The following is a 23,843-nucleotide window of genomic DNA, read 5'->3' on the forward strand; positions in this document are numbered from 1 at the left end:
CAGATGTTCCTACACCTCTCCTCATTTTTCTGAATTCTTGTTTCTTCATTCTGTTCTGGTTGAATGTTTATATCTTCTCTCTCTTCCAAATCATTGATTTGAGTCCAGGTTTCCTTCCCTTCGTGGTTGGTTTCCTGTATATTTTCCTTTATTCACTTTATAGCCTTCATTTCTTCCTTCATTTTGCAACTAAGCTCAATCATTTCTGTGAGCATCCTGATTACCAGTGTTTTGAACTCTGCACCAGATAGGTTGTCTATCTCCTTGTCACTTAGTTCTTTTTCTGGAGTTTTGATCTGCTCTTTCATTTGGGCCATATTTCTTTGTCTTGGCACACCTTCGGTGTGGACTCTTCGGTATTCACTGGGATGGGGCAACCCTCTTCCCTGTGGTGTGGTGCTGTCTATGAGGGAGGGGTCCAAGAGGGAACATGCCACTTACTTGGCACTCGCCCCACTCTCTGTCACTTCCCTTGCTTCTCGCAAGCAGATTTCAGGTGCTGATTCACAGGTGGGTTGGTTTGTGTACATTTTAGGACCCTGTGGACTTTTCCAACAGACTCTCCTGTGAGACTGGGGGGTTTATTCCACTGCGGTAACCCCCCAGATTTTTACAGCCAGAAGTTTGAGTCTTTAGTTTCCCATGCTGAAACCCTAGGTTTCGTGGCCTGACTCACTTGCCAGTTGTTCTTCCCAGCTTGTCTGCATGTGAATGTGGGATGGCCCAGTTTGCCAGCTGCCACCTCGCCTGGCCTGGTGTGTCACCTAGCTGTGTGTCCTCTCCAACCTGATTGCCCATCTCTGCTACTCCTACCAGCCTGGATGAACGTTTCTTTAACTCCTTGATTGTTGTACTTCCATGCAGTTTGATTTTCTGGCAGTACTGGTTACTTTTTGGTTTTAAATTGGTTATTATCCTTTTTTTTTGGTTTTGGGAGGAAGTGAAGTGTTTCTACCTACGCTTCCATCTTGGCTGGAATCTGTGTGCTGAAACAAAACATTCTAAGCACATTTTTGGCCTATTACAGTTCATGAGCCAGTGGTAGCAACTTCTGTTAAGTTTTGGATCCTGGCTTCACCACCTCAGTCTCTCTAAACTTCAGCTTTCTCATTTGTAAAATCAGAATAATGACACTTAATTCACAGGGCTGTTATATGGTTTAAGTGAAATAAATGCAAATAATACTTGGTGCATAATATTCACTTAATGAATGAAGCTCATCTACTCAAGTGACTTGAGTCTTCTGGCTGCTGTGACCGATGATCACCTTCTCCCAAGAGATTACTAAGACCAGATCTTCCACGCTTATTTCTTTTTAACAAGTCAAAGCATAAGTGAAGTCCCCATCATGCTTGCTGCTTCCTCACTCTTGAACTAACTGCTCTACACTTCCGCACCTCTCAAACTCTTGCTCTTCTCTCAAGAATTGCTGCTCCAAAGCCAGCAACCCCTATCCTCATATATTCAACCTGTAGCCTGAGTATCCCTCTACTCATTGGCCTTTAATGAAATCTGACTCTTTCCTGAGAAGACCTGAAATCCTCACATGTGGCTGTTCTCTCTCACAAACCCTGTATGTATACTTTAGGACCAGAAGGTAGGGCTGGTGTCTTCCTCACTTTTTAGCCACTTTCATTTTTCTACCATCTTGTAAAACACTCTCTCCACTAAAGCTTTTTACATGAAGCTTTATTACCTTCTACCCTACTGCTTGCTATAACACAGCAACTTTCCCAATCATTTCTTCTGTCATTCATCCGAGAGATTAGCACCTGGGTAATCTCCATCTCAGTTCCTCCCATCTTTTCACATTACCTGTGGATGATGATGGCGTACCTCACTCATTCTATGCCATTAACTCTGAGCCCCTTACTTTCTTAATCAGTCATGACATCCGTCTTCTTCCTTTCCACTTTTGCCACGCTCTCGCATGTTAATTATTAGCACTCCTAATTGATCCACATACAAAGTCCCACTACATACGTCACTATTTGTGAAATGAGACAGACTCACTAGAAGAGAGTCTCCTTCTCTTCTAGTTGCTTGTTCAACATTCCTTCCAGAATTTCATTCAACCTCTTCAAAACATATAATCCCATAACTCCTCAAGCTTTTTTTCCCCCCTCTTTGTCTTCAGGTTATAGTCTAAGGCTCATGAATTTAAAAATACTCTTTTCTGCAGCCAAAATTCGATTTCATTTCTGTTTCATTCATCACCTCAGTCTGGCAAATGTCTGATCCTAGATGAACCTACTTATTTATTCCTCCCATGTCTGCACCAAGTGCTGCAGGAGGAAGTCACACAATGGTTTAGCTCTAACATCATAATTTACTCACCCATTTTCCACAATGGGTCTGTCAAAACTCCTTGGTTTCTTCCTACTCTGAAGTTTTGTCCCACTGGAGTGATGAAATTTGGGCCTTGCATTATGAGAGGTGTAGACAGAGGCTTCTGATCCAAACCAAGAGGTAGATATCCAGCCTCTGTTAATAGACTTGGGCAAATGTGTGGTGATTCTCCAGTCCCAGTTTACATGTGAGTGACGTGGTCCCAGTGCTCAGTTTTCTAGAGTGGGTACAGTTCTGGCTCAGCCCAGCACTAGAGTCTGATGGTTTCAGTTTCCTTCAGAAAAGGGCACTAAAATCCCAGCCCCAAGGGCCTGTGTCCCATCAGGGTCTTCTATGCTTCCTGACTTCAGCTCCCACCAAACACTAAGGGTTTCTTCTCTGTTTTTCATTCCTAAGACCTCTCTCCTTCTCTCTCTTTGGCTCTGTAGTTTAAATTTTTTATTTATAATTTCATGTAGCATTTATAGTCATTAAGAACTGGAGAGAATGATTTGTAGTGCATGTATTTTTCCATCGTGACCTAGAAATCTAAACCTCTCTTTTGTTGCAGATGTACTTTATTTGGAACAGATGTAATTTTCTATTTGTTTGTGTGAGTATTTGATTTGATTAATGTCTATATCCTCCATCAGACTCCAGGCTTTGTTTGGGCAGAGACCATGTCTACTTTTGTTCGCTGTGTTTCCTCAGTACAGGGCACAACTCACATTTTATAGACATTCGGTAGTTGATTAAATGAATAATTTATTATTACATATGTAACAGTGTCTTTTAGCATCCTACACCCATGCAGTTCTTAGTACATTCCTCTTACCTCATCAATCTAAAATTTCCCCTCCCCTAAGACTCATTGCTGTTTGGATCAGGCCTTTCTCATCATCTGCTTGTCAGATTCAGATTGTACTCTGTATTATCACTTACAATTGTAAAAATACACTGTCATTATTTGAAGCCACCGTGAAATCATTTACGATGCCTTGGTTCACAAGGCACAGAACTGCACAGTTTAATTTGCCTTAAAAGATAAGAGAGTTTATAATCCATATAATAAAAGTAAAGCATAGGGTAGCCTCAGGCATATCTCTCAGGGCTGATTCTGTTTTTCTGTAGCTTCCTTGGGCTCCATCCTCCTCTCAGCATTGGTATCATCCTTAAGCTGGTAGCAAGATACCAAGACCTGGTAACATCCAAAGGAAGAAGAGGGGCTGGGCTTTTTCCCTGTGTCTCTCTTCTATGGTAAGAAAAAACATTCCCAGGAGCTCCCCAGCAGACTTTCCCTCATAACATCAAGACTACAGACCTAGTCCTAAACCTATGCTTAGTAGTGAGGCCGAGATTGCTATGTTGAGCTTCGTCCAATTCCTTAGGATGGACTGAAAGTTGAGAGAGTCAACCATGTTGACTTCCATAACTCTACCTTTAAAATCCAATTTGGAATTCCAGTTCTGACTGCACTTCCTATTCTTCCATCTTTTTCACTTCTTGGCCTCCATTCGACCTCTTGTTTGTCTTTACTGAATCCTGTAGTCTATCCGCACAACTCAGTTTTTCTAATAGATCACTTCTCAACTGGCAGCACTATCTTCCCTTCTCACTCTAACACTCATTTCCCCTGGACTGTTCAGCACATTCCGTTTCTTCCCCACAACTGTGGTGCAGCCACAACAAGGAGATCAGTCCTCGGTCAGCCCTCCATGGCCATAACAATGAGCTTTCTTCATTCCTTTTCTCAAGTTGCCAAGCTGTGCTGGAAGAAGTGGCATAGTTCTACAAGTTTGTTTATAGATGTTAATCTAAACATGGTTCTTACTGTCAAGCAGCAATTCTTTTCTTCTTTTTGGTCAATTCCTTTCATAGATAGTGGGTTATATCCTGAGTCACTAAGCTGTGTGACCTTGGGCAAGTCATTTAACCTCTTTGAATTACTCAAAGTAATTCAACCTCAGTTACTTACTCTCTGAAAGGAGAACAACAGTACTTACAGCAGAGGGTAGTTTTCAGCCCTGGCTGGTGTAGCTCAGTGGATTGAGTGCAGGCCTGGGAACCAAAGGATTGTGGTTTGATTCCTAGTTAGGGCACATGCCTGGGTTGCAGGCCAATTCCTGGTAGGGGACTCACGAGAGGCAACCATACGTTGATATTTCTCTCCCTCTCTTTCCTTTACTGTCTGATAAATAAATAAAATCTTTAAAAAAAAGAAGGTTGTTTTAGGATTAAAAGGGTAATGTATGCACATAAAACCACTTGTATACTGCTGGGCATGCACATAGTACTCCATTCATAGCAACCTCGTCTGAATGGCAAGTCCTAGCCAGTGCTCTTCGTAAGTCCTCTACCTGGAATCTGCTCTTCCTCCCCATTGCCGTCTACCTTTAACAACTGTTTTGATTTTTAGAGGCCAGTTGTCCTCTGGTTTCCTTTCATCTCCAGATACACCAGGAACTGTATCTATTTTTATACCCTAGATGACTAACATGGCGCATGAACATATCCACTGTTTGTTCCATTGGATCTTAAATGTTCTTATTTTTTATGTTGATTCCATGCGATTAGGGAAAGATAAGGGGCAGGAATCACAACGCAGTACTTCAAGATTAAGCTAAATGTTTGCTTCTGATCATTGCTGGGGGGGAAAAAAACCCCGGTCTTCAAAATCTGCTTGCAGGAGACTTGGGAACAGGAGATGTCTAAATGAAGGTTCATTTAGCTCTGACAATTAGCAACATAAACAAAAAAGAGATGGATGAGCTGGCTTTGTTCATAAATAACATTTATGTGCCAAATAATTTCCCTTCCAAGACAGAGACTTCCCTGCTCAATATTGCAACATCTCTCAAACACAAACAGTAAAACCAAATGACTATAGACAATGATCAGTGTGTTTTGTGATAGCCATATGGAGGGTGGACAAACATTCCCTCCTAATTAAGAACAACCAAGCAAGCAAAGCCGTTTTAACCTGTAGGGGCAGGATTGGAGTATAATAAATATGTTTTTTAACACATACCCAAAATAAAATTTTATGCCCGATTTTGTGCCCATTAAATTAAATATCTTTTCAGGAAATAAGCTTGGATTTAGGAGAGAACATTAGAATGACATTATTTTCTTGAGGATATTTATTCTAGTAGATGTGTGTTAAGCGAAGATCTTTATATAGAAATTGAGATTGGGAATTTTGGTAAAGGAAGCTTGTGAATTCAAACTCCTTTGAAGTCACTTTCTCAACAACCTTTTTTCCCCTTCAAGAATCTCCATTTTATTTGGGTTCCCTAGAGTTGAGTATACAGACTTCTGGCCTTTGTGAAATTTTTAAGAAGGGAAGAGGCCGCTGGCAATTTCTGAAATGAGAGTGAAAAGTGAAAGCAAAGTGAAAGCAAACTGGTTATGAGCCAAATACCTTTTTAAAAATATCTTCAAGAGCTATGTACCTGCTACATAAAATTTCATGTACATATTACTGTTACCCATCTTTAGCTATTTATCTTCCAAGAAATACATACGAATGCCTGACATAGAAGTCCCTCACCCAGACAGCACTGCCACTGCTCTTCGTGGTGCATGGACAACGCTATCCATTGTCATGGTATTCCGTTCAATACTTCCTCTAAGAAATGGTGAAAGAAGTATGTCAAAGAGTATGTGCCCAAGAAATTCACTAGTATTGCCACGTCCCGCATCCCTAGAAGTGGTGAAGGACTCATTGAAGGGAGCTGGGAGACAAACATCCCACGGGATGAAGCATATGCCTTAATATTGTATCACATAATTCTTTAGGCTTTAAAAACATCTGGTCACTCTTTCTATTTGAACTATAAGATTGGTTTTGGTCTAGGCCGCCCCTTCAGCTCTTCGAGCATCAGGAACTCCCATTCTTGTAGAAACAAAATATCGAAAGTACTTCACGTACCACATACTGGTCACAATCAACAGCAAACACTTGTTAAAAGGTTTCAGTAGTTTGACCAAATCAGTGCTAACAGTTCTCAGTACCGTTGTGCTACTGTTACTGCCCATTTCTTTTATGTTTCATTGAAATGTATGTACATTCATGAATATTATTTATTCACTTAAAATACATCTTTCATTCATGCGAATTGCCTTCTTAGATCCAATTCATGCTTTTTGTGCCTTACTTCAAATTTGTCTGACATTGATATTGTGACCATTGCTCTACTTTTGTAAGTATTAGCTTGATATGTTGAATGTATCTTTATTGTAGCTATTTTGTATTATTTTTGCTTTGAATTTATGTCACAAAGGTGAAATATGGCTGGACTTTGTTTTCTGCCACATCTAAGAGATTTCCTATATCCTAGGGAAAGTGATTCCATTTACATTTATTATAGTTAATTTATTTTTTTCTTATCCTGGCACTTTTGATAGTTTTCTGTTTGTTTTTTTTTCATTTTACATTTTTCCTAATTTTTTGCTCCATGGATGATGTTTCCTTTGCTTTTATTTCTGCAGAGCTTTGGAATTTTATTAGTGATTGCTTTGACAGTTTTCAAAAGCATCCTTTATTTTCTGTTTCTCTGGCTATCAGAGAGTGGAGTATGTAGCAGTACCCCTCCCACAAACACATTATTTTATTTTAGTTTTTCTTCCTCATGTTAGCTGCTTGTGTACAAATAATATGGAGTCATTGATCTGAATATTTCTAAAAAGTGCACATAGATGGTACATTACATACTTGGAAGTGTAAATTTCTTACCTTCACTGTGGCAGACAGTTTGGCTGTAATCATTTGGATCTAATTGCTGATTGCCTGCTGGTATTTTAGTGTTAGTGGGCATATATGAAGTTATCAGGTAAGATGCAGAATGACCATGAAGAATCTAAAAAGATGGTACCCAAATTCTGCAAGGGAGGAGAAAGGGGGAGAATTGGGAGTGTGGAAAATCTAATCAGTAGAACAAAATAAAAGATGGATGTGTTCCTGCAGAATGTACCAGAAAAGAAGGGCGATGATAAGAAAAGGAAATGATTCTACAGAAGACAGACTCCAAGATTCCTCACAGCAAAACTGGCCACCCTATGAACAAGACTCAGGACAGGTAGGAATGATTAAATTGCAAGATAGAAAAATGTTCCCAAACAAAATTAGTTGTGAAAATCTGCAATCGAACACATCTAAGAAACATTGTGTAGTGACAAGGATGAAGACAAAAACCCTTCATGTTTCTAGGCAAATAAAAGAAGCAATCTAAGTTGGAAGGTACTTATCTGACTTGGTTTTGATCTGTGGTCCATTTTCATTGTTTTTCTAGTGACTTCACCATCTTTTTAGTAGGAAGTGGACCCATTAAATGGGGGACTGCTAGCCAGATGTCATTATGATCTAGAAATATTTTACTGAATTTTTAAAAACTAGGGAAAGTTTAAGTTTTTTTTCTGTTTAGATTTTATTTATTTATTTTTAGAAAGAGGGGAAGGAGGGAGAAAGAGAGGGAGAGGAATCCTGATTTGTGAGAGATACATCAATCAGTTTCCTTTTGCATACCCTTAATTGGGGACTGGCCAGCAACCCAGGCATGTGCCCTGACTGGGAATCCAACCCACGACCCTTCGATTTTTAGGCCAGCACGCAATCCACTGAGGCACAGAACTCAGGGAATGTTTAGTTATTTTGAACTCTATTAACTGTCCCAGATACAGACATTATTCCTTGTAATTGGACATTACTGACCAACAAATGACGCCAGTGCCCTTTTATTGCCTCAATCTTCCCTGTGGCTTCTACTTATTTCATTGCAGAGACTGCACGTTCAAATTAGAGGCACAGGGTCCTGAACTCCAACTGGATGAGTCTCAAAATGTATTTGCAACATTGAACAATTATCTATAAACAAGGACAATGGAAAAAATCTGCCTTTTATATAATTTCCCTAATTCTGGTACATCTTTGTATATACCAGCCTGAATTGATGTTACACGTCTTGCTCAAACTGTTGTCTTAAGGATTTTGTATTTAAGGCAGCTTGGCATACAACTCATAGGTTAATGGTTTTTTAAAAAAAAAATTTATTTATTTTTAGAGGAAAGGAAGGGAGAAAAAGAGGGAGAGAAACATCAATGTGTGAGAGATACATTGACTGGTTGCCACCTGGACTACAAACCAGGCATCTGCCCTGACTGGGAATCAAACCAGTAACCTTTTGATTCTCAGGCTGGGGCTCAATCCACTGAGCAACATCAGCCAGAGCTTAGGTTAATGGTTTTAAAGTCTTAGGCTGGACTGGAGTTCTGAACACCTCATAGAATAGTCATGTTCTTCCAAGATTTGAAAAGTTAGTCATTGGATGGGGACTGTGACTGCCAGCCAGGGGAGCAGCAGTTGCTACTCACCATTAGGGACTTGGAGAAGACAGCTTCCTTCCAGCAAAAATGAGCAAACCAATTATTAAAAATCTCAACCTTCTAGGCTATCTCATCTATGTGTGTGTTTTAGCAAAGAAGTCACATTGAGGGGTGACAGGAGAGCATGCTATCACTGGGAGGAGATCTACACCTTATCATAACTTCTAACAAAGTTTCACTTCCTGAAAGTCCTTCAAAGTTTGGTGTGGTGTAACCTAGGGGTGAAAGGAAGCGCTTGCAAACCCTGCTGGAATGCTGTTCTAGGAAAGGAATTATGGCTTAAGGGCACTGAGTTATGGAATGTACTCTGTCCTGGGGCCAGAGCTTCTGGGTCCAGATCCCGCCCTAAATAGCTGCACGTACTGATTCACTCCTCCTTTCTTCACCGGTTTCCTTACCTTTGAGACAAAATGGCTGCACCCGATTGCTATAAGGATTAAAGAGTAAAGCATACAGAGCGCTTAGCCTAACAGGTGCTCAATAAATGTAATTAGAACTCCCTCCTCACTTCAACCTCAAGATAAACATTTGGGATGAGATTGCTCTTAGTTAATTCTGGGAGCAATTAGGAAATTGTGTTCCATGGATCGAACTTTACTTTTTGTTTGTTTTATGGAAATTCATGTGGCTGCTCTCTGTGTGTGTTTGTCCCAGTTCAATAATTAATTGTTGGATGTTCTGGAAAAGAAACACACATGTCTGTCACTAATGTGGGTGAGGCAAACTTGAGGAGGAACTGGGAAGGAGCACCCCAAGAGAGCAATTTTCTGATGGTCAGAAAATTTCTGATGGTCTGATCCTCACTCCAGGATGGAGTGAGAACAGTGTTCCTGTCTGTAGGGTGATTGCAACCTACAATTGCAAGTCACTTGGAGAGGTGCTTGGATAAAGATGTGTATAAGAAGCTTTGGTTGTACACAGGAGGGACTCTTATAGGCGTTGGGACATCAGGGAAGGGTTCCTGGAGGCAGTGACACCTGAGTGTTGAAGGAGGAGCAGGAGTCATTAACCAAAGCAGTGGATAGAGAAAACTCACTGAGGGGCACTGTTGGAAATTGTGACCAGATCCTGGGGAATGAAGCATGGGTGGGCCAGGTGTTCAAATGTCAAGGTGGGAATTTGCCAAGTATAGTGTTCAGTAATTATTTGTTGAGTAATGAATCACAGATTTTTGTCAGGTGCCCTGATAAAGCACAGAGAAAAATTTCTACTGCTTTTATGATCAGCCTATCTTATAGCACTGTTAAAAGAGAAATGAGGTTAGTTTTCCACAGTTCATTTTTTACGTATGGCTTTAATGATCACGGAGTTTTTTTTCAAAGGCTACAAGTTGTCCTTTTAATAAAGGCCAGTAATAAAATTCCTCAGTCAGGGGCTTGCAGAAACTATCTTTTCCAATACTGGAATTGCATTTTTCTCACATTTAAACATTTTCCAAAATTAAAAGATGTAGTGATTTAGAGATTTCGTTAATAGGTTCACTCTGTAACTTGGTATATAGTTATCATTAGTCAATTATTTCCTCTGTGTTGATCAGAATTAGGGCCAGAAAGGGAATACTTTTGTAGAATAACGGAAAAGCATGGATGTGAGAATGAAATTAAACCTGACTTTGATGTCTAGTTCTCTCTCTTACCAGCTGTGTAACCTTGAGGAGGTAACCTGTGTCTGAGCCTCATCAGAGAATTAAATGTGATAACATCTGTAAAAGCTATTATTATTTTTATTTTTCTCTCCTCTCTGAGTAGTCAGTTCCATTGATTTCCTGCAACTTTTCACACAAAAAAATTAAAAAAAATTATGTCCAGTCATCCCATTTCACTATATTGTTATTTATTTTTTCTTATTCTATTCTAATTCTTCTCTGTATTTAGATCCCTTATCATATAATTCATTTCACACTAGCATCTCACTGCTTTGAATACTTTATAAAATATTTCAATGAGGAATATTAAAATTATTTATTGGAAACTTTAAAAATTCAATGAACCCAGAAATCAGTTTGAAAGTCAGTTTAAGACTTTATTTATTGACAAATTGACCATCACTCTATCTATAGAGATTACACAAGAAACTGATAATAGTTCTGCATTTTACATGTGTAGCTATAATACTCTTCATAACCCACAGAGTACATATTATTGTACTCCTTTTAAATGGAGAAATCAGGGCTCAGGGGGACACAATAGTATGTCCTAGATTTGATCTAGCAATTGCCAGAGCTAGGGTTCAAGTCAGGTCTTTTCCCCATTGTACCACACGCCTTCCATCTTATGCTATCCATTCTTTTCATGTTTTATGCCTTTGTACTTCATGTAAATTTAGCATTAGCTTTATTCCCAAGGTTTTTGTGGCTGTTTTGAGAAAGTTGCAAATGGTATTTCCACCAGTACCAGCTTTACTTGATGTTAATAGCATGTCCTACTTGCTTCAGATATTTTTCCCTATTAAAGAAGTAAAACTTTACTGATATAGTTGAAGGCCATCTTTTCCTTTTTCCTCCCTCCTGGACTAGCCAATAAATATCTTGAAGTTCTCCTGCATGTCTTAAATCTTTTATCACAACTGTCTATATTTTTATAAACATAGTACTCTAAACATGAATAATAGCCATTCCCTCATGTTTTCATATTTAAAAGAATCAGACATCATTGCAAAACGAACCAATTCAAGATGAACCAATAAGCAGATGTATCATTTAACAAAAATGTGGGAGGAAAATATACCAAAAGCATTATATTTAAAACAGATGCTCTAGTACCTCAAGTGGTCCAAATAAAAGACAATTTTAAATCACAGAATGAAACTGGAAAAATAGCCCCTTTAGGAAAAAAAAAACCATGCGTGTTACTTTATATTTCAGGAGGGAGCTATATTAAAATATTTACTTTGGTCACAACTAATCAAGTATGGAGAAACTGGTACTAAAAGAGGAAATGGACTAAAAGGAAGTCCAACGAGGCTTTTCACACACTTTGTATCCTGAGGACTGTGATGTTTCCTGACACGTCAGTCAAAGACCCCATAACAGGAGAGATTGCTGATGAAACAGATCGGTGCAGGACCTTTCTCCTCTGTCTGATTAGACTTCCTGAGTCATGGGACTGAGATTCTACATGGAGCTGCTCTGTCAGAACAGACTCTTCTGCTTCTCAAGTAATTGAAAGCAACTGGATGTTCGCCCCTGGCCTGTAGCAGCTGGAAACTCCCACCTTCTTTTCCCCAAGTGTATATACGCATTGAAGCAAGTATCTCTAGTCTTCCAGGTGAACTTCAAGTTTCCCTTATTCGACATTTTGCAGAATTTTAATTTGTTGCCAAAATTATGTCATGCACAGAGCAAAAGGAAATTGAGGTGAAGTGAGACATAGTTTAAGCTTGCCTGCACTTCCTGTTTGTTTCCCTCGGCCATGTGCTTGCTCTGGCCTCCTGTCTTTGCTAAATGCACAGGGCGATTTCACTTGGGTTAGGGATTGTTATGTGGAATGCAGCCACTGAATTATAGCCCCTGGGAGCCAGCACAGATAAGAATGGAACTCAGGTGCGTTCTGCCCCAGGAGGTGAGACATACCTGGGCGATGAGCATTCTGAAGCTGAGATAGTGCATCTCAACCTCTCTCACGGTTTCTCCAGCACAGGTCCAGCGTTCTCTTTACCTCGTTTTTCAGCGAGGTGAAAGCTGTTGCTACAGTGATAAGATACAAGGGAGCTTACAATGTACAGATCTGTAAATATTTTGACCCTTCATTAAAAACAGCCATAAACTTGTACAAGAAATAACTCTCTCTACTTAAGCCATAAGGCACCGATTTTCAAATATCTTGTTTTGTTTGAAAATAATGTAGGGAAATTCTACAACCATTTTAGAGTACTTAGGCAAAAAGGAACATAAATCAATCGTTAAATTCTTAATCAATCAATAGTTAAATTGGCATATGTTCACCAGATATGTTTGAAATTGCTATTGGTAAAGTAAGGTTTTAGTAATTATCTCTAAAAAGATTCATTTAAAAAATGGCACCAAACAACAAGAGTAGTTAAAAAATTCTCCCTGCACAATTGGTAGGCTTTTTCAAAATATAGAAAATTCAAGTTTTGAAATCAAACATGAATGCTAAAAATATATCAGAAAAAGAATTACTGACTTTGAAGGTCAATAGAAGAGAAACAAAGAAAGGAAAAAACATGGCAAGAGGAAGAAATTTTAAACACAATTTAAAAGGTTCAAATTTTACAAATAACTTTTATTTTTATCCTGAATGTTAGTCCCCAGAGGAAGGCTTGCCTGTTAGAAAGAGATGCTCACTGCAGAGATGGACTATCCAAGCCTCTGAAAAAGCCATCTCCCTCATCAGCCTTTGTCAGAGTCATCATCCCTGTCTCCACTTAACTTCCTGCCTGAAATTATCATCATTTCAAACCTTGCTGGTGAATTAGACATTTGATGAAAAAACATTAAACTAAAAGCACCCCATATTAAACTGAACTGTTTGTTCTTTTGAAACTTTTTTCTCTGTGATAATGTTATCTCATGATTGTGTCTCCTCATTCTTTCCTTTGCTCTCCTTTCCTTTCCTTTTCTCTCCTCCCTCCCCTTCCCTTTTTTGCCTCCTTGCCCTTAAAACCTCAACTTCAGGACTCTCTCCTCCATGAAAACCTTTAACAACTTTCCTCCTGTGGGTCCTTTGCCTCTCCCTTCCTGCCAGAATAAGGGCCTCTTCTTTTGTGCTACTGCTACACATTTTGCAGATCTTAATCGCATCATTTATGACCATTGGCTCACACTTGATTACTTGCACTGAGTGAAATGCACTGAGATCCTTGAGCATAATAGCATTTTTTTAGCCTGTCTATGGTAGCCTCAACAGGACACATGTTCATGGGTGGGTAATGGGAAGGTGAAGGGACGTCCTGGGCCCACCATGTGGCACATTGGCCTCGCTGACAGTAGCTCTGGCAGCTTGAGAGGAAGGAGAACTTTCAAACCAATTTGGAGAGGAATGGGGAGTTGCTATTTAATGTGTAGAGCTTTCGTTTACAACATGAAAACTTTCTGAAGATGGGTTGCATAACAATGTGAGTATGTTTAACACTATCCAATTGTACATTTAGAAATGGTTAAGAGGGTAAATTTTATGTTATGTGTATTTTACCCCGGGTTGAACATAAAAATGAAAAAAAAAAAACCCCACCAGATTTGTGTGACAAGGAAGAGGACATATGACCACAAGACATCATAAGGGACCCAAAGACCCCTCAGCTGTGCTTTGTGGAAGTTACAGCCACAGCGACTGGCTGTTCAAGCTTGTCTTTTTCCTCTTTGGTGCAAAGTGTTTTGCAAATTTTATCTTGATTGATTTTCTTAGCAGCCCTATGAATGCAACACAGTTTTTATCCTCTGCTTTAAAGACCAAGAGACTAAGATGAAAAGAAGGGATTTGTTTGTGTGAATTGAACTGGGGATCCCTGGGACCTGCTGCCTAGCTTGGTGTTCATCTGTTCTCTGTTAACCGTGTGGGCTGGACATGCAATCTCATAGTGACTGGTCCCACCTATGATGCTTTAGGCTCAGAGGAAGCCACCCTGCACTCACTTTCCACACGGGCTCTGTTGGCTGGTCCAAAACGCTGCCAATAGCTTGTCATTGTGGAGCAAACAAGAGAGGAACTGTTTTTTCCTCAGGGATGGCAACTGTCTTCTATCAGCACCATAATCCTCTGAAGTGGTCGGTCTCCTACATGGTGGCCAAACATTGAGAGAGTTGTGGTGAGGGTCCATTCTCCACTCACGTTCCCTTGATACTGTCAGTAAAGAAACATGGGTCCTGGTGGATAGTGGGAGCTCGAGTACTTTGCTTGTACAGTATTAGTGTTTACATCTATTTGTCCTTGGTGCCTGGCCAGCCCTTGGGTCCTGCTGTTATATAGGGGATCTCTAAGTGGGCAAATGCTCTGGTACACATTATAAATGCCACTTTCCAAGCCAGCCATAGCTTGGAAAGCTATGATCCTTTGGTCATAGCTTTTGGATCACAGAATGGCAAACTCTTAGCTCAATCTCCCCTATTGCCCAAACATCGTCCACATGAGCCTCAGCCAACGCAGCCCACTGTGGCACAACTACCATTAAACCAACTCAGAGAAGTCTGTCTGTGAATGCCACCCAAAGTGCAGTTTGGGGAGTGTGGCAGAGACTGCTAACTCTTCCCTTTTGGCTGCCTAGTTGGAGACCATGTCCCCAGTCTTTCTGGCGGCTGGGAGAGGCCATGTGACTGAGCATTGGCCAATAGGATGCTAGCAGGAGTAGTGCATGCGGCTTTTGCATTGGTTTTATTTAAGAAAGTCACTCTGCTTCTATGTCCTCTTCCCGTGGACCTGCCAGAGAGCAGGCTTCAGCCACGCTGACCGGGACCCCACGCTAGTCTGGGAATCCTCTTGCTCTCTCTCTCTCTCTCTCTTTTTTAATGTCAGGACCTCTTCGAACCCTTAAAAATGGTTGAGGACTGCAACTAGCTTTCGTTTTTGTGAGTAAAATTAGCATATTTAGAAAGTGGAACTAAGACAATTTGATTATGTGTTAAGTCATTAAAAATAATTAATAAACCTATTACATGAACATAAATAGTATATTTTATAAAAAGTAGCACTGTTTAAATGTAAAATTTTATATTAATTCGTTTAAAATAATTATAATAACCCTTGTACATGTTAATACATATCACATTGAACTGAATACACTTTCCAACACAGAAAACTCAGTGAACAGAAGGGAACCGTTTTACATTCCTGCAGCTCTCCCTCCTGATGTGTAGCTTTAACAGAAGATGGGGATCCTCACATGTGCTTCGGCATCCAGTCTGTTGGGGTCTGTTCCTTTGGTCGAAGTACAGGAGGCAAATCTAGCCTCATAACAGATAAGTAGTTTGAAGAGAGAGGAATGTTTCGGTAGCCATTTCAGAAAATTTTATACATCTTGGATACTACGCTAAATGACAGGTGATACTTTCTTAAAGGTTGGTTGCAGTGTGTAATCTGAAACTATACCAAATAACCTTTATACACAGTTTTATGGGAAATCTGTTAGTCTCTTTTGCACTTTGAATGGATCTTTCAGCCACTCACGGTGTTACAGCATTGGGTCACTGAGTGATGTAGACCTTTCAAATGCTGACACATTTTATTTCACAACATCAGGACACCCCAACCACTCATGTCAACACCAGTCTTGGAAAAACGATATACATAACTTTTAAAAACAGAAACATCTTTAAGTACTGGGGAGCTGTTGAGTTCATGATACAGGTACCAATTTTTCAAAATTGTAATTTGTGCTTGGAAGCTCAAACTTTGTAATTGGCACCAAGTACTGTCCGCTGTTTTTCTTAAAGTTACAGATTCACTTGTTGAATTTTCAAAAAGATGTCTGCCAAACACCCAAATGTAAATAGGGATATTTATCTTATAGCTGTTCTTTCGAATAGAAATCATGTTCCATGAAGACAAAGTAGCTAGTTCAGCTGGAAACTCAGAGCTTCCCCAGTGCTTGTCCTTAGGACAAACCCGTCACCCTGGGTGACCTTGGGGGACACATTAAGCTGAATGCACGCTGCCAAACTCACTACACAGAATATTACAAAGAATCAAGAGTTAATGAAAGCAATACTTTTTACTGCTTTATCAAAGACATTTTTAAGGGAAACCGGCTGTTCCCTTTGTGCATATGTGGCAATAAAAATACAGTGACTTCTAGTATACTTTGTTGTGCCTGCCCTGATTTGTGACACCAGTTTTGCCCACTGTTGCTCTTGTACCATCTGTCTGAATGTCAACACAGCGAGAAAGTCCTCTTGGGGATTCCCGTGCTGGTATGTGGGGAAGATAAAGGCCTTCACGTTCTTGGCAATTTCTCCAGGGTCCGTACAGAGTTGTAACAAGCATTAAATGCGCTGGCACCGTGGGGACTACCCTCAGAACCTAAACTTATGGTCTATTGTTCTGGGTATTCTTAATTCCTAGTTTAGATAAATGGTCAGGAATGCAAAAGTGAGTTCCTTATAAGACATTTTTTCAGGACCTAGGCGGATGGGGCAGGAGCAGGAGAGACGAGGCCTGGCGGTTTGCCGAAGTCCCACAGCCGCCAGACTTCCAGGAAGCACCATGCACCCTGTTCTGATGTTTCTGAAAACCTGCGTGACAGGGAGTGCCAGTTTCTCTGCCTTGGATCATTTCCACTGCAAAGTTTGTAGCTTCTGCAGCTGCATTTGGTTAGCCCTCTGCTAGTCCTACAAAACAACTCCTCCTTCCTCCACTCTGCTCAAGGCTTCGGGGGAGCCAAGTGCAGGGTGGGCTTTCTGCCTCCTTATCGTCAGCTCTGTAGTTACTGCCCAGGGGGCTGGCGGGGGCCCTTCCAGGCTCGTGCCAGCCTCACTTACAGAAATACATTCTTCTGATTGTGAGTGAAGCTTATTTAAAAGCAAAGAACATACTAGGGAGATGAAAGAGGCTGCGTGACACCCGTTGGGTGGGGATTCTGATGGCATTCTGGGAATGTCTACTTGTGGTGTGATTCTGATGGTATCTTGGCTTTTTCCTGTTGCTCGTTAAGGATTCACCTTGTCTGGGTCTTGTAAGTTAGTAATCACTCATCTTCCTGCATTTTTACCTTCTAAAAATTTGTTCTTTTCTCTGAGTCAGCTCTGGGATGGCGATGATAAACTTCTTTTCTTCCCTGGCATCGCGGTGCCCTTTGGGTCATGGTACATACCTTGACAAACGTCATTATATGTAATCTCTCAAAGGGGACCCAGGGCCACTTCACATCATCATAAAATTTGTCTGTTCAACACAGGTGCCTGACCCAGGGGGTGAGTAGGGCCTGGTACCCAGTGCTGCTCTGCTCACCAAACTGCTTCCAGAATGGGAATCATTTTCTGTCGTCTCCACAGACGGGGTGCCTTTCTCTGGCTCATACAAAATTGCTTCTGCGGAGGCCAGCAGGACCTACGTTGGCCCATCCTGGGTTCTTTGGATAACGTCTGGACGTCTTCCCTCACGGTCTGCCCATTTGTGTCCTACTTGGAAGGGCTATTTAAGGCCTTCCAGATACAAATCCAACTGTTTATTTCCTTCTTGCCCAAACTGGCCCTTACCCAGGGCCCGGAGAAGCGGGACAAGAGCTGTACGAACTTCCTCCCTGCTGGACAACTGGGCTATCCTCCTGGTGTCAATTAAGTTGCAAACAAGTTCTTCTGCCAACTAAATCCCTTCCTGTATCCACATGTAACACATGCTCTCCTCCTCTGCAAAAAGAAGGAGTGGAAGAAGGAGGATCTGATCAGCCAGAGACCAATACACAGCCAACAGCACCAAGCATCCCCTGGGGAGACCGTGTGAGTGAGGACACGAATGTCGTTTTGCTCTCATTACAGCCAGATCACCCTGGCTATGTCGAGGTCATGCACAATCCTAGCAGTCTACTCCTGCTGCCTCGGCCTCTTCACATCCAAGGGCACCCTGAGCTCTCTGCACTTGCTGGTCTTGAGGGGCCTCCAAACACCAGGGTTCCTTTCATCATGGCCCATGTATCTAGTTCTTTTATTAAAAAGTCTTTAAAAATTCTATCTGAGACTATGTCAGTTTTCTGCCCCTGGCTGTTGCTCACATCATCATCAAGTCACAGAGCCCTGGGGACAAAGAGAAATGCCCATAAGCTTGGAGGCAGAGGTAGGCAGTGGGGGAAGGTGTTCGCAGAGAATGATTTTGGATTTTTTGGTAGCAACAGTGGAAGTTAGAAATCAGTGGGGCAATTTCTTACAAATTTTGAATGAAAATTGTATTCAAACTAGAATTCTATTCCTAATCAGAAGACCAGTTAAATATGAAATAGACTGAAGATATTTTCCGACATTCAGAGCCTTTAGGAATTTATCACCCAAGCAGACTTTCTCAGGAAGCTCCTGGAGGTGCTTTACCACAATGAACGTGGAAACAAATACAAAGGAAGGTATGGGACCCGGGGAAGAAGAGACCCCATGGGAGGCAGAGGTGAAGGGGACCCTCGAGGCCAGGGCCCAGGGAGATCCCAGGGCGGCAGCTGTGCAGCAGGCAAGGGGGCAACCAGACCAGGGAGAGCAGGTCAGCGAGATCCAGCAGACAGGGCTCCAAAAAAATTGATAGAATATTGAAAGGACATTTAGACAATGGAGAAGAATTTTTTAAATGCATTAGTGACAAATATGTAGAAAACAAAGCAAAAATGGCACACTTCCTGGCCTCACTGTGCATAAAGTAAACATTGACTATTGTTCTGACTAAAATGACTATATAAATGGGTGGAGAGTACAAGGGGATGGAAGTGTGTGATTGTGTGTGTATGATTGTGTGTGTGTGTGTGTGTGTGGTAGTGGCAGTGGTAATGGGGGGAGAAGTGCAGCCTAGGCAGAGGTGCCAGCCAGCTAATAAATAACACCTGAAACTGAAAATCAAGGAAGGTCACTGTCACAAGCATGAGATATGGGGAAGTAAGCACTCAAAGGACCAGACGGAAGAGCTGAGAGATAAGGCAGCTGGAGATGGGAGGGAGATATGGTGCAAAGGATTGCTGTTTTTTATTTTTGCTTTTTTGTGGTTTATTTTTCTTTTCCCTACAAACCTTATAAAATTTAAGTTATATGCAGGTTTAATTTTGAAGTATCCACTAAAAATAACTAAAACCTGAAGGTGGGAACAAGGATGTTGGGGTATAGGTGATTTTTTTCTCTTCTCTGATTAGCTTTATTAGTAAATCATCTTTCATAGGACAAAAATGAAAACCATTAACAAGTGGATCTCAAGCAACAGAGCCGGGCAGGAAGCACTGTTCCCCGGCCACCCGGGCTGGCTCGGGGCTTAGCTCCCACAGGACTCGGATCTCCGCACTGTGAACCAGAGCCCACTTCCTTCCTGAGCGTGGCCAGAGCTCTCTGTGTTCTGACCACTCCTCACCCCGTGACCCCCCGCACCCCTGCTGGTTGTGGTGGGCTGAACTGTGTTTCCCAAAATGCCCAAGGGGTTAAGACGCCCAAGTCTTAACCCCAGTTACTTGTGAATGTGACTTTATTTGAAAACAGGGACTTTACAGGTGTTACAAAGATCAGGATCTCAAGGAGATGACACCTTGGATGTACAGTGAGTCCTAAGTTCAATGACCGGTGTCCTCATAAGAGAAACGAAAGGGAAATTTGAGACTCATAGACACAGAGGAGACCCAGGGAAGAAAACCACATGAAGACAGAGGCAGAGGTTGGAGTTCTATGCAGGCACAAGCCAAGGCCATGCCAGGAGCCACCAGAAGGTGGAAGAGGCAGGACTCGCTCCTAGAACTTTCAGAGGGAGTTAGGCTCTGCCAGCACCATGATTGAGACTTCTGGGCTCGGACCTGTGAGATACGTTGTTTTAAGCTTCAGAGTTGTTGGTGATTTATTATGGCAGCCCTAGCAAACTAATACAACATGCTGATGGTGACAGAGCAGAAGCAACTGACATGTGTGTGTGTTTCAGGTGCTTTTCCCATTAAACAGCCATTTGCTGAGCGCCTGCTCACTGCTGGGCCCTGTGCCAGCCTTCAGGCTGGAGGTGAGAAGGTGGAGGTGGGGCAGCTTGACAAAGGCCGTGGGGGCCTCGCGAAGGCATTAGGCTTCTTCACACGAACCAGAATAGATCACTGAACTATTGTAAAGATGAAATCTGTGCTTTAGAAAAAGAACTCAGGAGCATGAGGTAGTCGCAAGAATGGATTATAATGGGGTCTTGAGAAATGTCAGTTAGCATCAGGGTTTTTGGCTGGGGAAACAGAATTCTGGCTCCTTCATTGAGGAGACTCGGGCAGGAGAGGCCTGTTGTGTTTGAAGCAGAAACTGCAACCGTCTGTCATTTTCCTAAAGTAAATTACAAGAAATGTAGGCATGAGAACAATTTTGGTTGGTGGAGTTATGCAAGAGAGCATGACAAATATTATAGGGTGACGGATTGTAAAAGGTTAATAATAGCTCACCTAATATTTCCTGAGGCGTTCACTATGTACTATGCCAAATGCTTTCTATCTCTTTCACTTAATTCTCCAAAAGTTCTACCAGGAAAGTATCAAAGTACAGCCATTACCTCCATTTTAATCATGAGAATGTGTGGCTTAGGTTTGGGTGAGGTTATACAATTAGTCGGTGGCAGAGCTGAGACTCTAACTCAAATGAATGTGCTCCTTAACCATTACACAACATTGCGTGCCCTTCGAAAGGTTTAGTTAGGGGCACATAGAATGGCCCAGAAATGTAAGGGTTTAAATGAAGGCAGTGGCCATCGGTTCAGTGGGGGAAACAGATGTGAGTGCTATTTCAAAAGACCGGGTGACAAATTGAGTGGGGAAAGGAGAGGGGGAAAATGTGACTTGGGAAGGAGCAGAGATGTTATCCACAATTTTTTTCTTTCTGATTTTGAAATATGTTATTTAGAATATTGTATTTTAATATTGTATGTTATTTAAAATATTTGTATTTTAAATATTGAGTTTTACATAATCAACTCAATGCCATCTACCTAAATCAGTTCACTTATATACTGAGGCACGACAGACAAGAACCAGACCCCCTCTGAGCCACAGAATGAATGGAATTCCATGAAACCCTGTTCATCAGTAAATTATGTAGCAAACGTGATATAAAACTTACCACTCACTTGTTTCCTTTCTGGAGGGTTAGACATCTATAGCACTTGCAAATAGATAAACACATTTTTTAAAGATTTTATTTATTTATCTTTAGAGGGGAAGGGAAAGAGAGAGGGAGAGAGGGAGAGAAATATCAATGTGTGGTTACCTCTTGTGCATCCCCTGGTGGGAACTGGCCTGCAACCCAGGCATGTGTCCTGACTGGGAATCGAACCGCGGTTGTTTGGTTCGCAGGCCCGCACTCAATCCACTGAGCTACACCAGCCAGGGCTAAATAAACACATTTTACACAATATGGTTGCACATCCTCAATACCCTTCATTGAAAAACAAGTCTAATTTTTTTCCATTTAACTTCATCTTAGGGAAACTATGTGGCACATAGTTTACGCCACACTTGTCTGTGTTGGTTTGCTGGGGCTTCATAATAAAGTACCTTAGACTCGATGGCTTACACAGCAGACATTTTTTTGCTCACAATTCTGGAGGCTGGGAGTCCAAGATCAAGGTGCCAGCAGGTTTGGTTTTGTCTAAGGCCTCTCTCCTTGGCTTACAGATGACTACTTTCCTGCTGTGTCCTTACTTGGTTTTTTCTCTATGCTAATCTGTGTCCAAATTTCTCCTTCCTATTGGAACACAGCCCACCCTAAAGATCTCATTTTAACTTAATTACCTCTTTAAAGACCTCATCTCCAAATATGGTCACATTCTGAGGTACTCGGGGTTAGGACTTCAACATGTGAATTGGGGGTGGGGGACAATTCAGACCATAACGATGGCCCAGAGTCACGAAGGTCAGAAGCACGTTCACCTTGTAGTAAGACACTTCTTTAGATGATGGGATCCAATGGCTCGAGCCATTTGTACACTCAGAACTGTGCCAAAAGTGACTTCACGGCTGGACACTTAGGGGAGTTGCCTCCCTCTTCCTTATTATGTGGCCTGTTTCCCAGGGTTGTGCGGAGATCTCAGTCATCTTTTGGCTTTATTGCTGGCCATGGGACATCTATGGCTCATGCTTAGAAGGGATGAGAACATGGGTGGGTGGAAGTGGAAACTTTTTTATTACATACAAACGCACAGAGAGGCTGAATGAGATGATATGATTTCAGAGGGTGTATTGGAACTGGCAGGAAACTTTGAAGGTCAGTCCTATGGGGCTTCTAGAACTATTCCGCCTTTTCCTTACAGCAACTCTGCCTGTCAAAGGTCACCACCCATTCATCAGTTGACCATCACACAAGAAAAGTTTCCTCCCATCTTGTTTTTTCTTGACTCAAAATCCATTTACTTGGGGGAAATACTGTTGAGGTACATGTACAGTTCTGAATAAAACAGAGTAAGGGTGAAAATTTTTGCTGTGATTTGTTCAATTAAAACATATAGTTTCGATTATTAACTTTCTAATAAAACAAAACATTATGAAAACTTGCACACTTTAAAAAACCTCCCTCCCTCCCTCCCTGATTTTCTCCCATTCCTCTTTTCAATGAATGACCTTCACTTTTTACCTCACCTCTGGCCTCACACTAACGTGTCTCAAATCTGTACCCACTGCCTAGAATTTTGTTCTGAGCTTCAGGGATGTATTGCCAGTTCTCTCTAGGTCTTGCCACTTGAGTACTTCCTAGAACTCTTACAGTCAGGGTGTAGAACTGAACTTCACATCCCTCAGAAATCTGCTCATTCTTTACATACTCCATTGTGGTTCATCATGAAATTTCATCACCCAGTTTCTCAAACAAAAAACGGAGTTACACTTGCTTTGTTCTCACCCTTTATCTCCCTCATCTTAGACCCCAACTCCTATTGGCTGTCTGAAATTCATTTCCTGGCTTGGCTTTCCTCTTCATTCTCTTACATTAAGATCCCAATCATCTTTCAGCAAGCCTACTGCATTGGCTTTCCCAAGTGTCTTACTGTCTTTCATCTCACCTCCTTTTCATTTCACTGATACCCTAAATCTCCCTGTGAATTTCAGCTTCCTTAGCCCAACATTCCAGACCCCCTTTCTGGGACTAGCCACTCACCCAACATCCTTTCCTGAAAGCATCCTTTGCTACATATTTACAAACAACTCATGTTGCTTTTATGTAGCCTGACATTCACTGAGTTGAGGTCATGAGCTCATCTGAAGTTTGTCCTCCTGGCAAGCATCATACCCTCAGGATTCCTTCTTTGGTTCCCATGGCCTGGACCTGGCTCTCTTCTCTGTGGCTCACAGTGTATTGTGCACGTTCTTCATTTCACTGACCAGTGGAACTGGACTGGTTTTCTTGTCTGTCTGAAACTTTGGATTCCCAGTTTCTTATACCCAGGGACAATTTTATTCACCTTTGTGCCTACAGCATCTAGCTAATGCATACCACATAGTAGTGCCTTTAAGTATATTGGACAAAAAAATGTGAAAATGTTTTTAAAAGTTTTAAATCTGAT

This window comes from Artibeus jamaicensis, unplaced genomic scaffold (assembly GCF_021234435.1).
Source record: "Artibeus jamaicensis isolate MK-2021 breed Jamaican fruit bat unplaced genomic scaffold, CSHL_Jam_final scaffold_1964, whole genome shotgun sequence".
NCBI classification, from domain to species: Eukaryota; Metazoa; Chordata; class Mammalia; order Chiroptera; family Phyllostomidae; genus Artibeus; species Artibeus jamaicensis.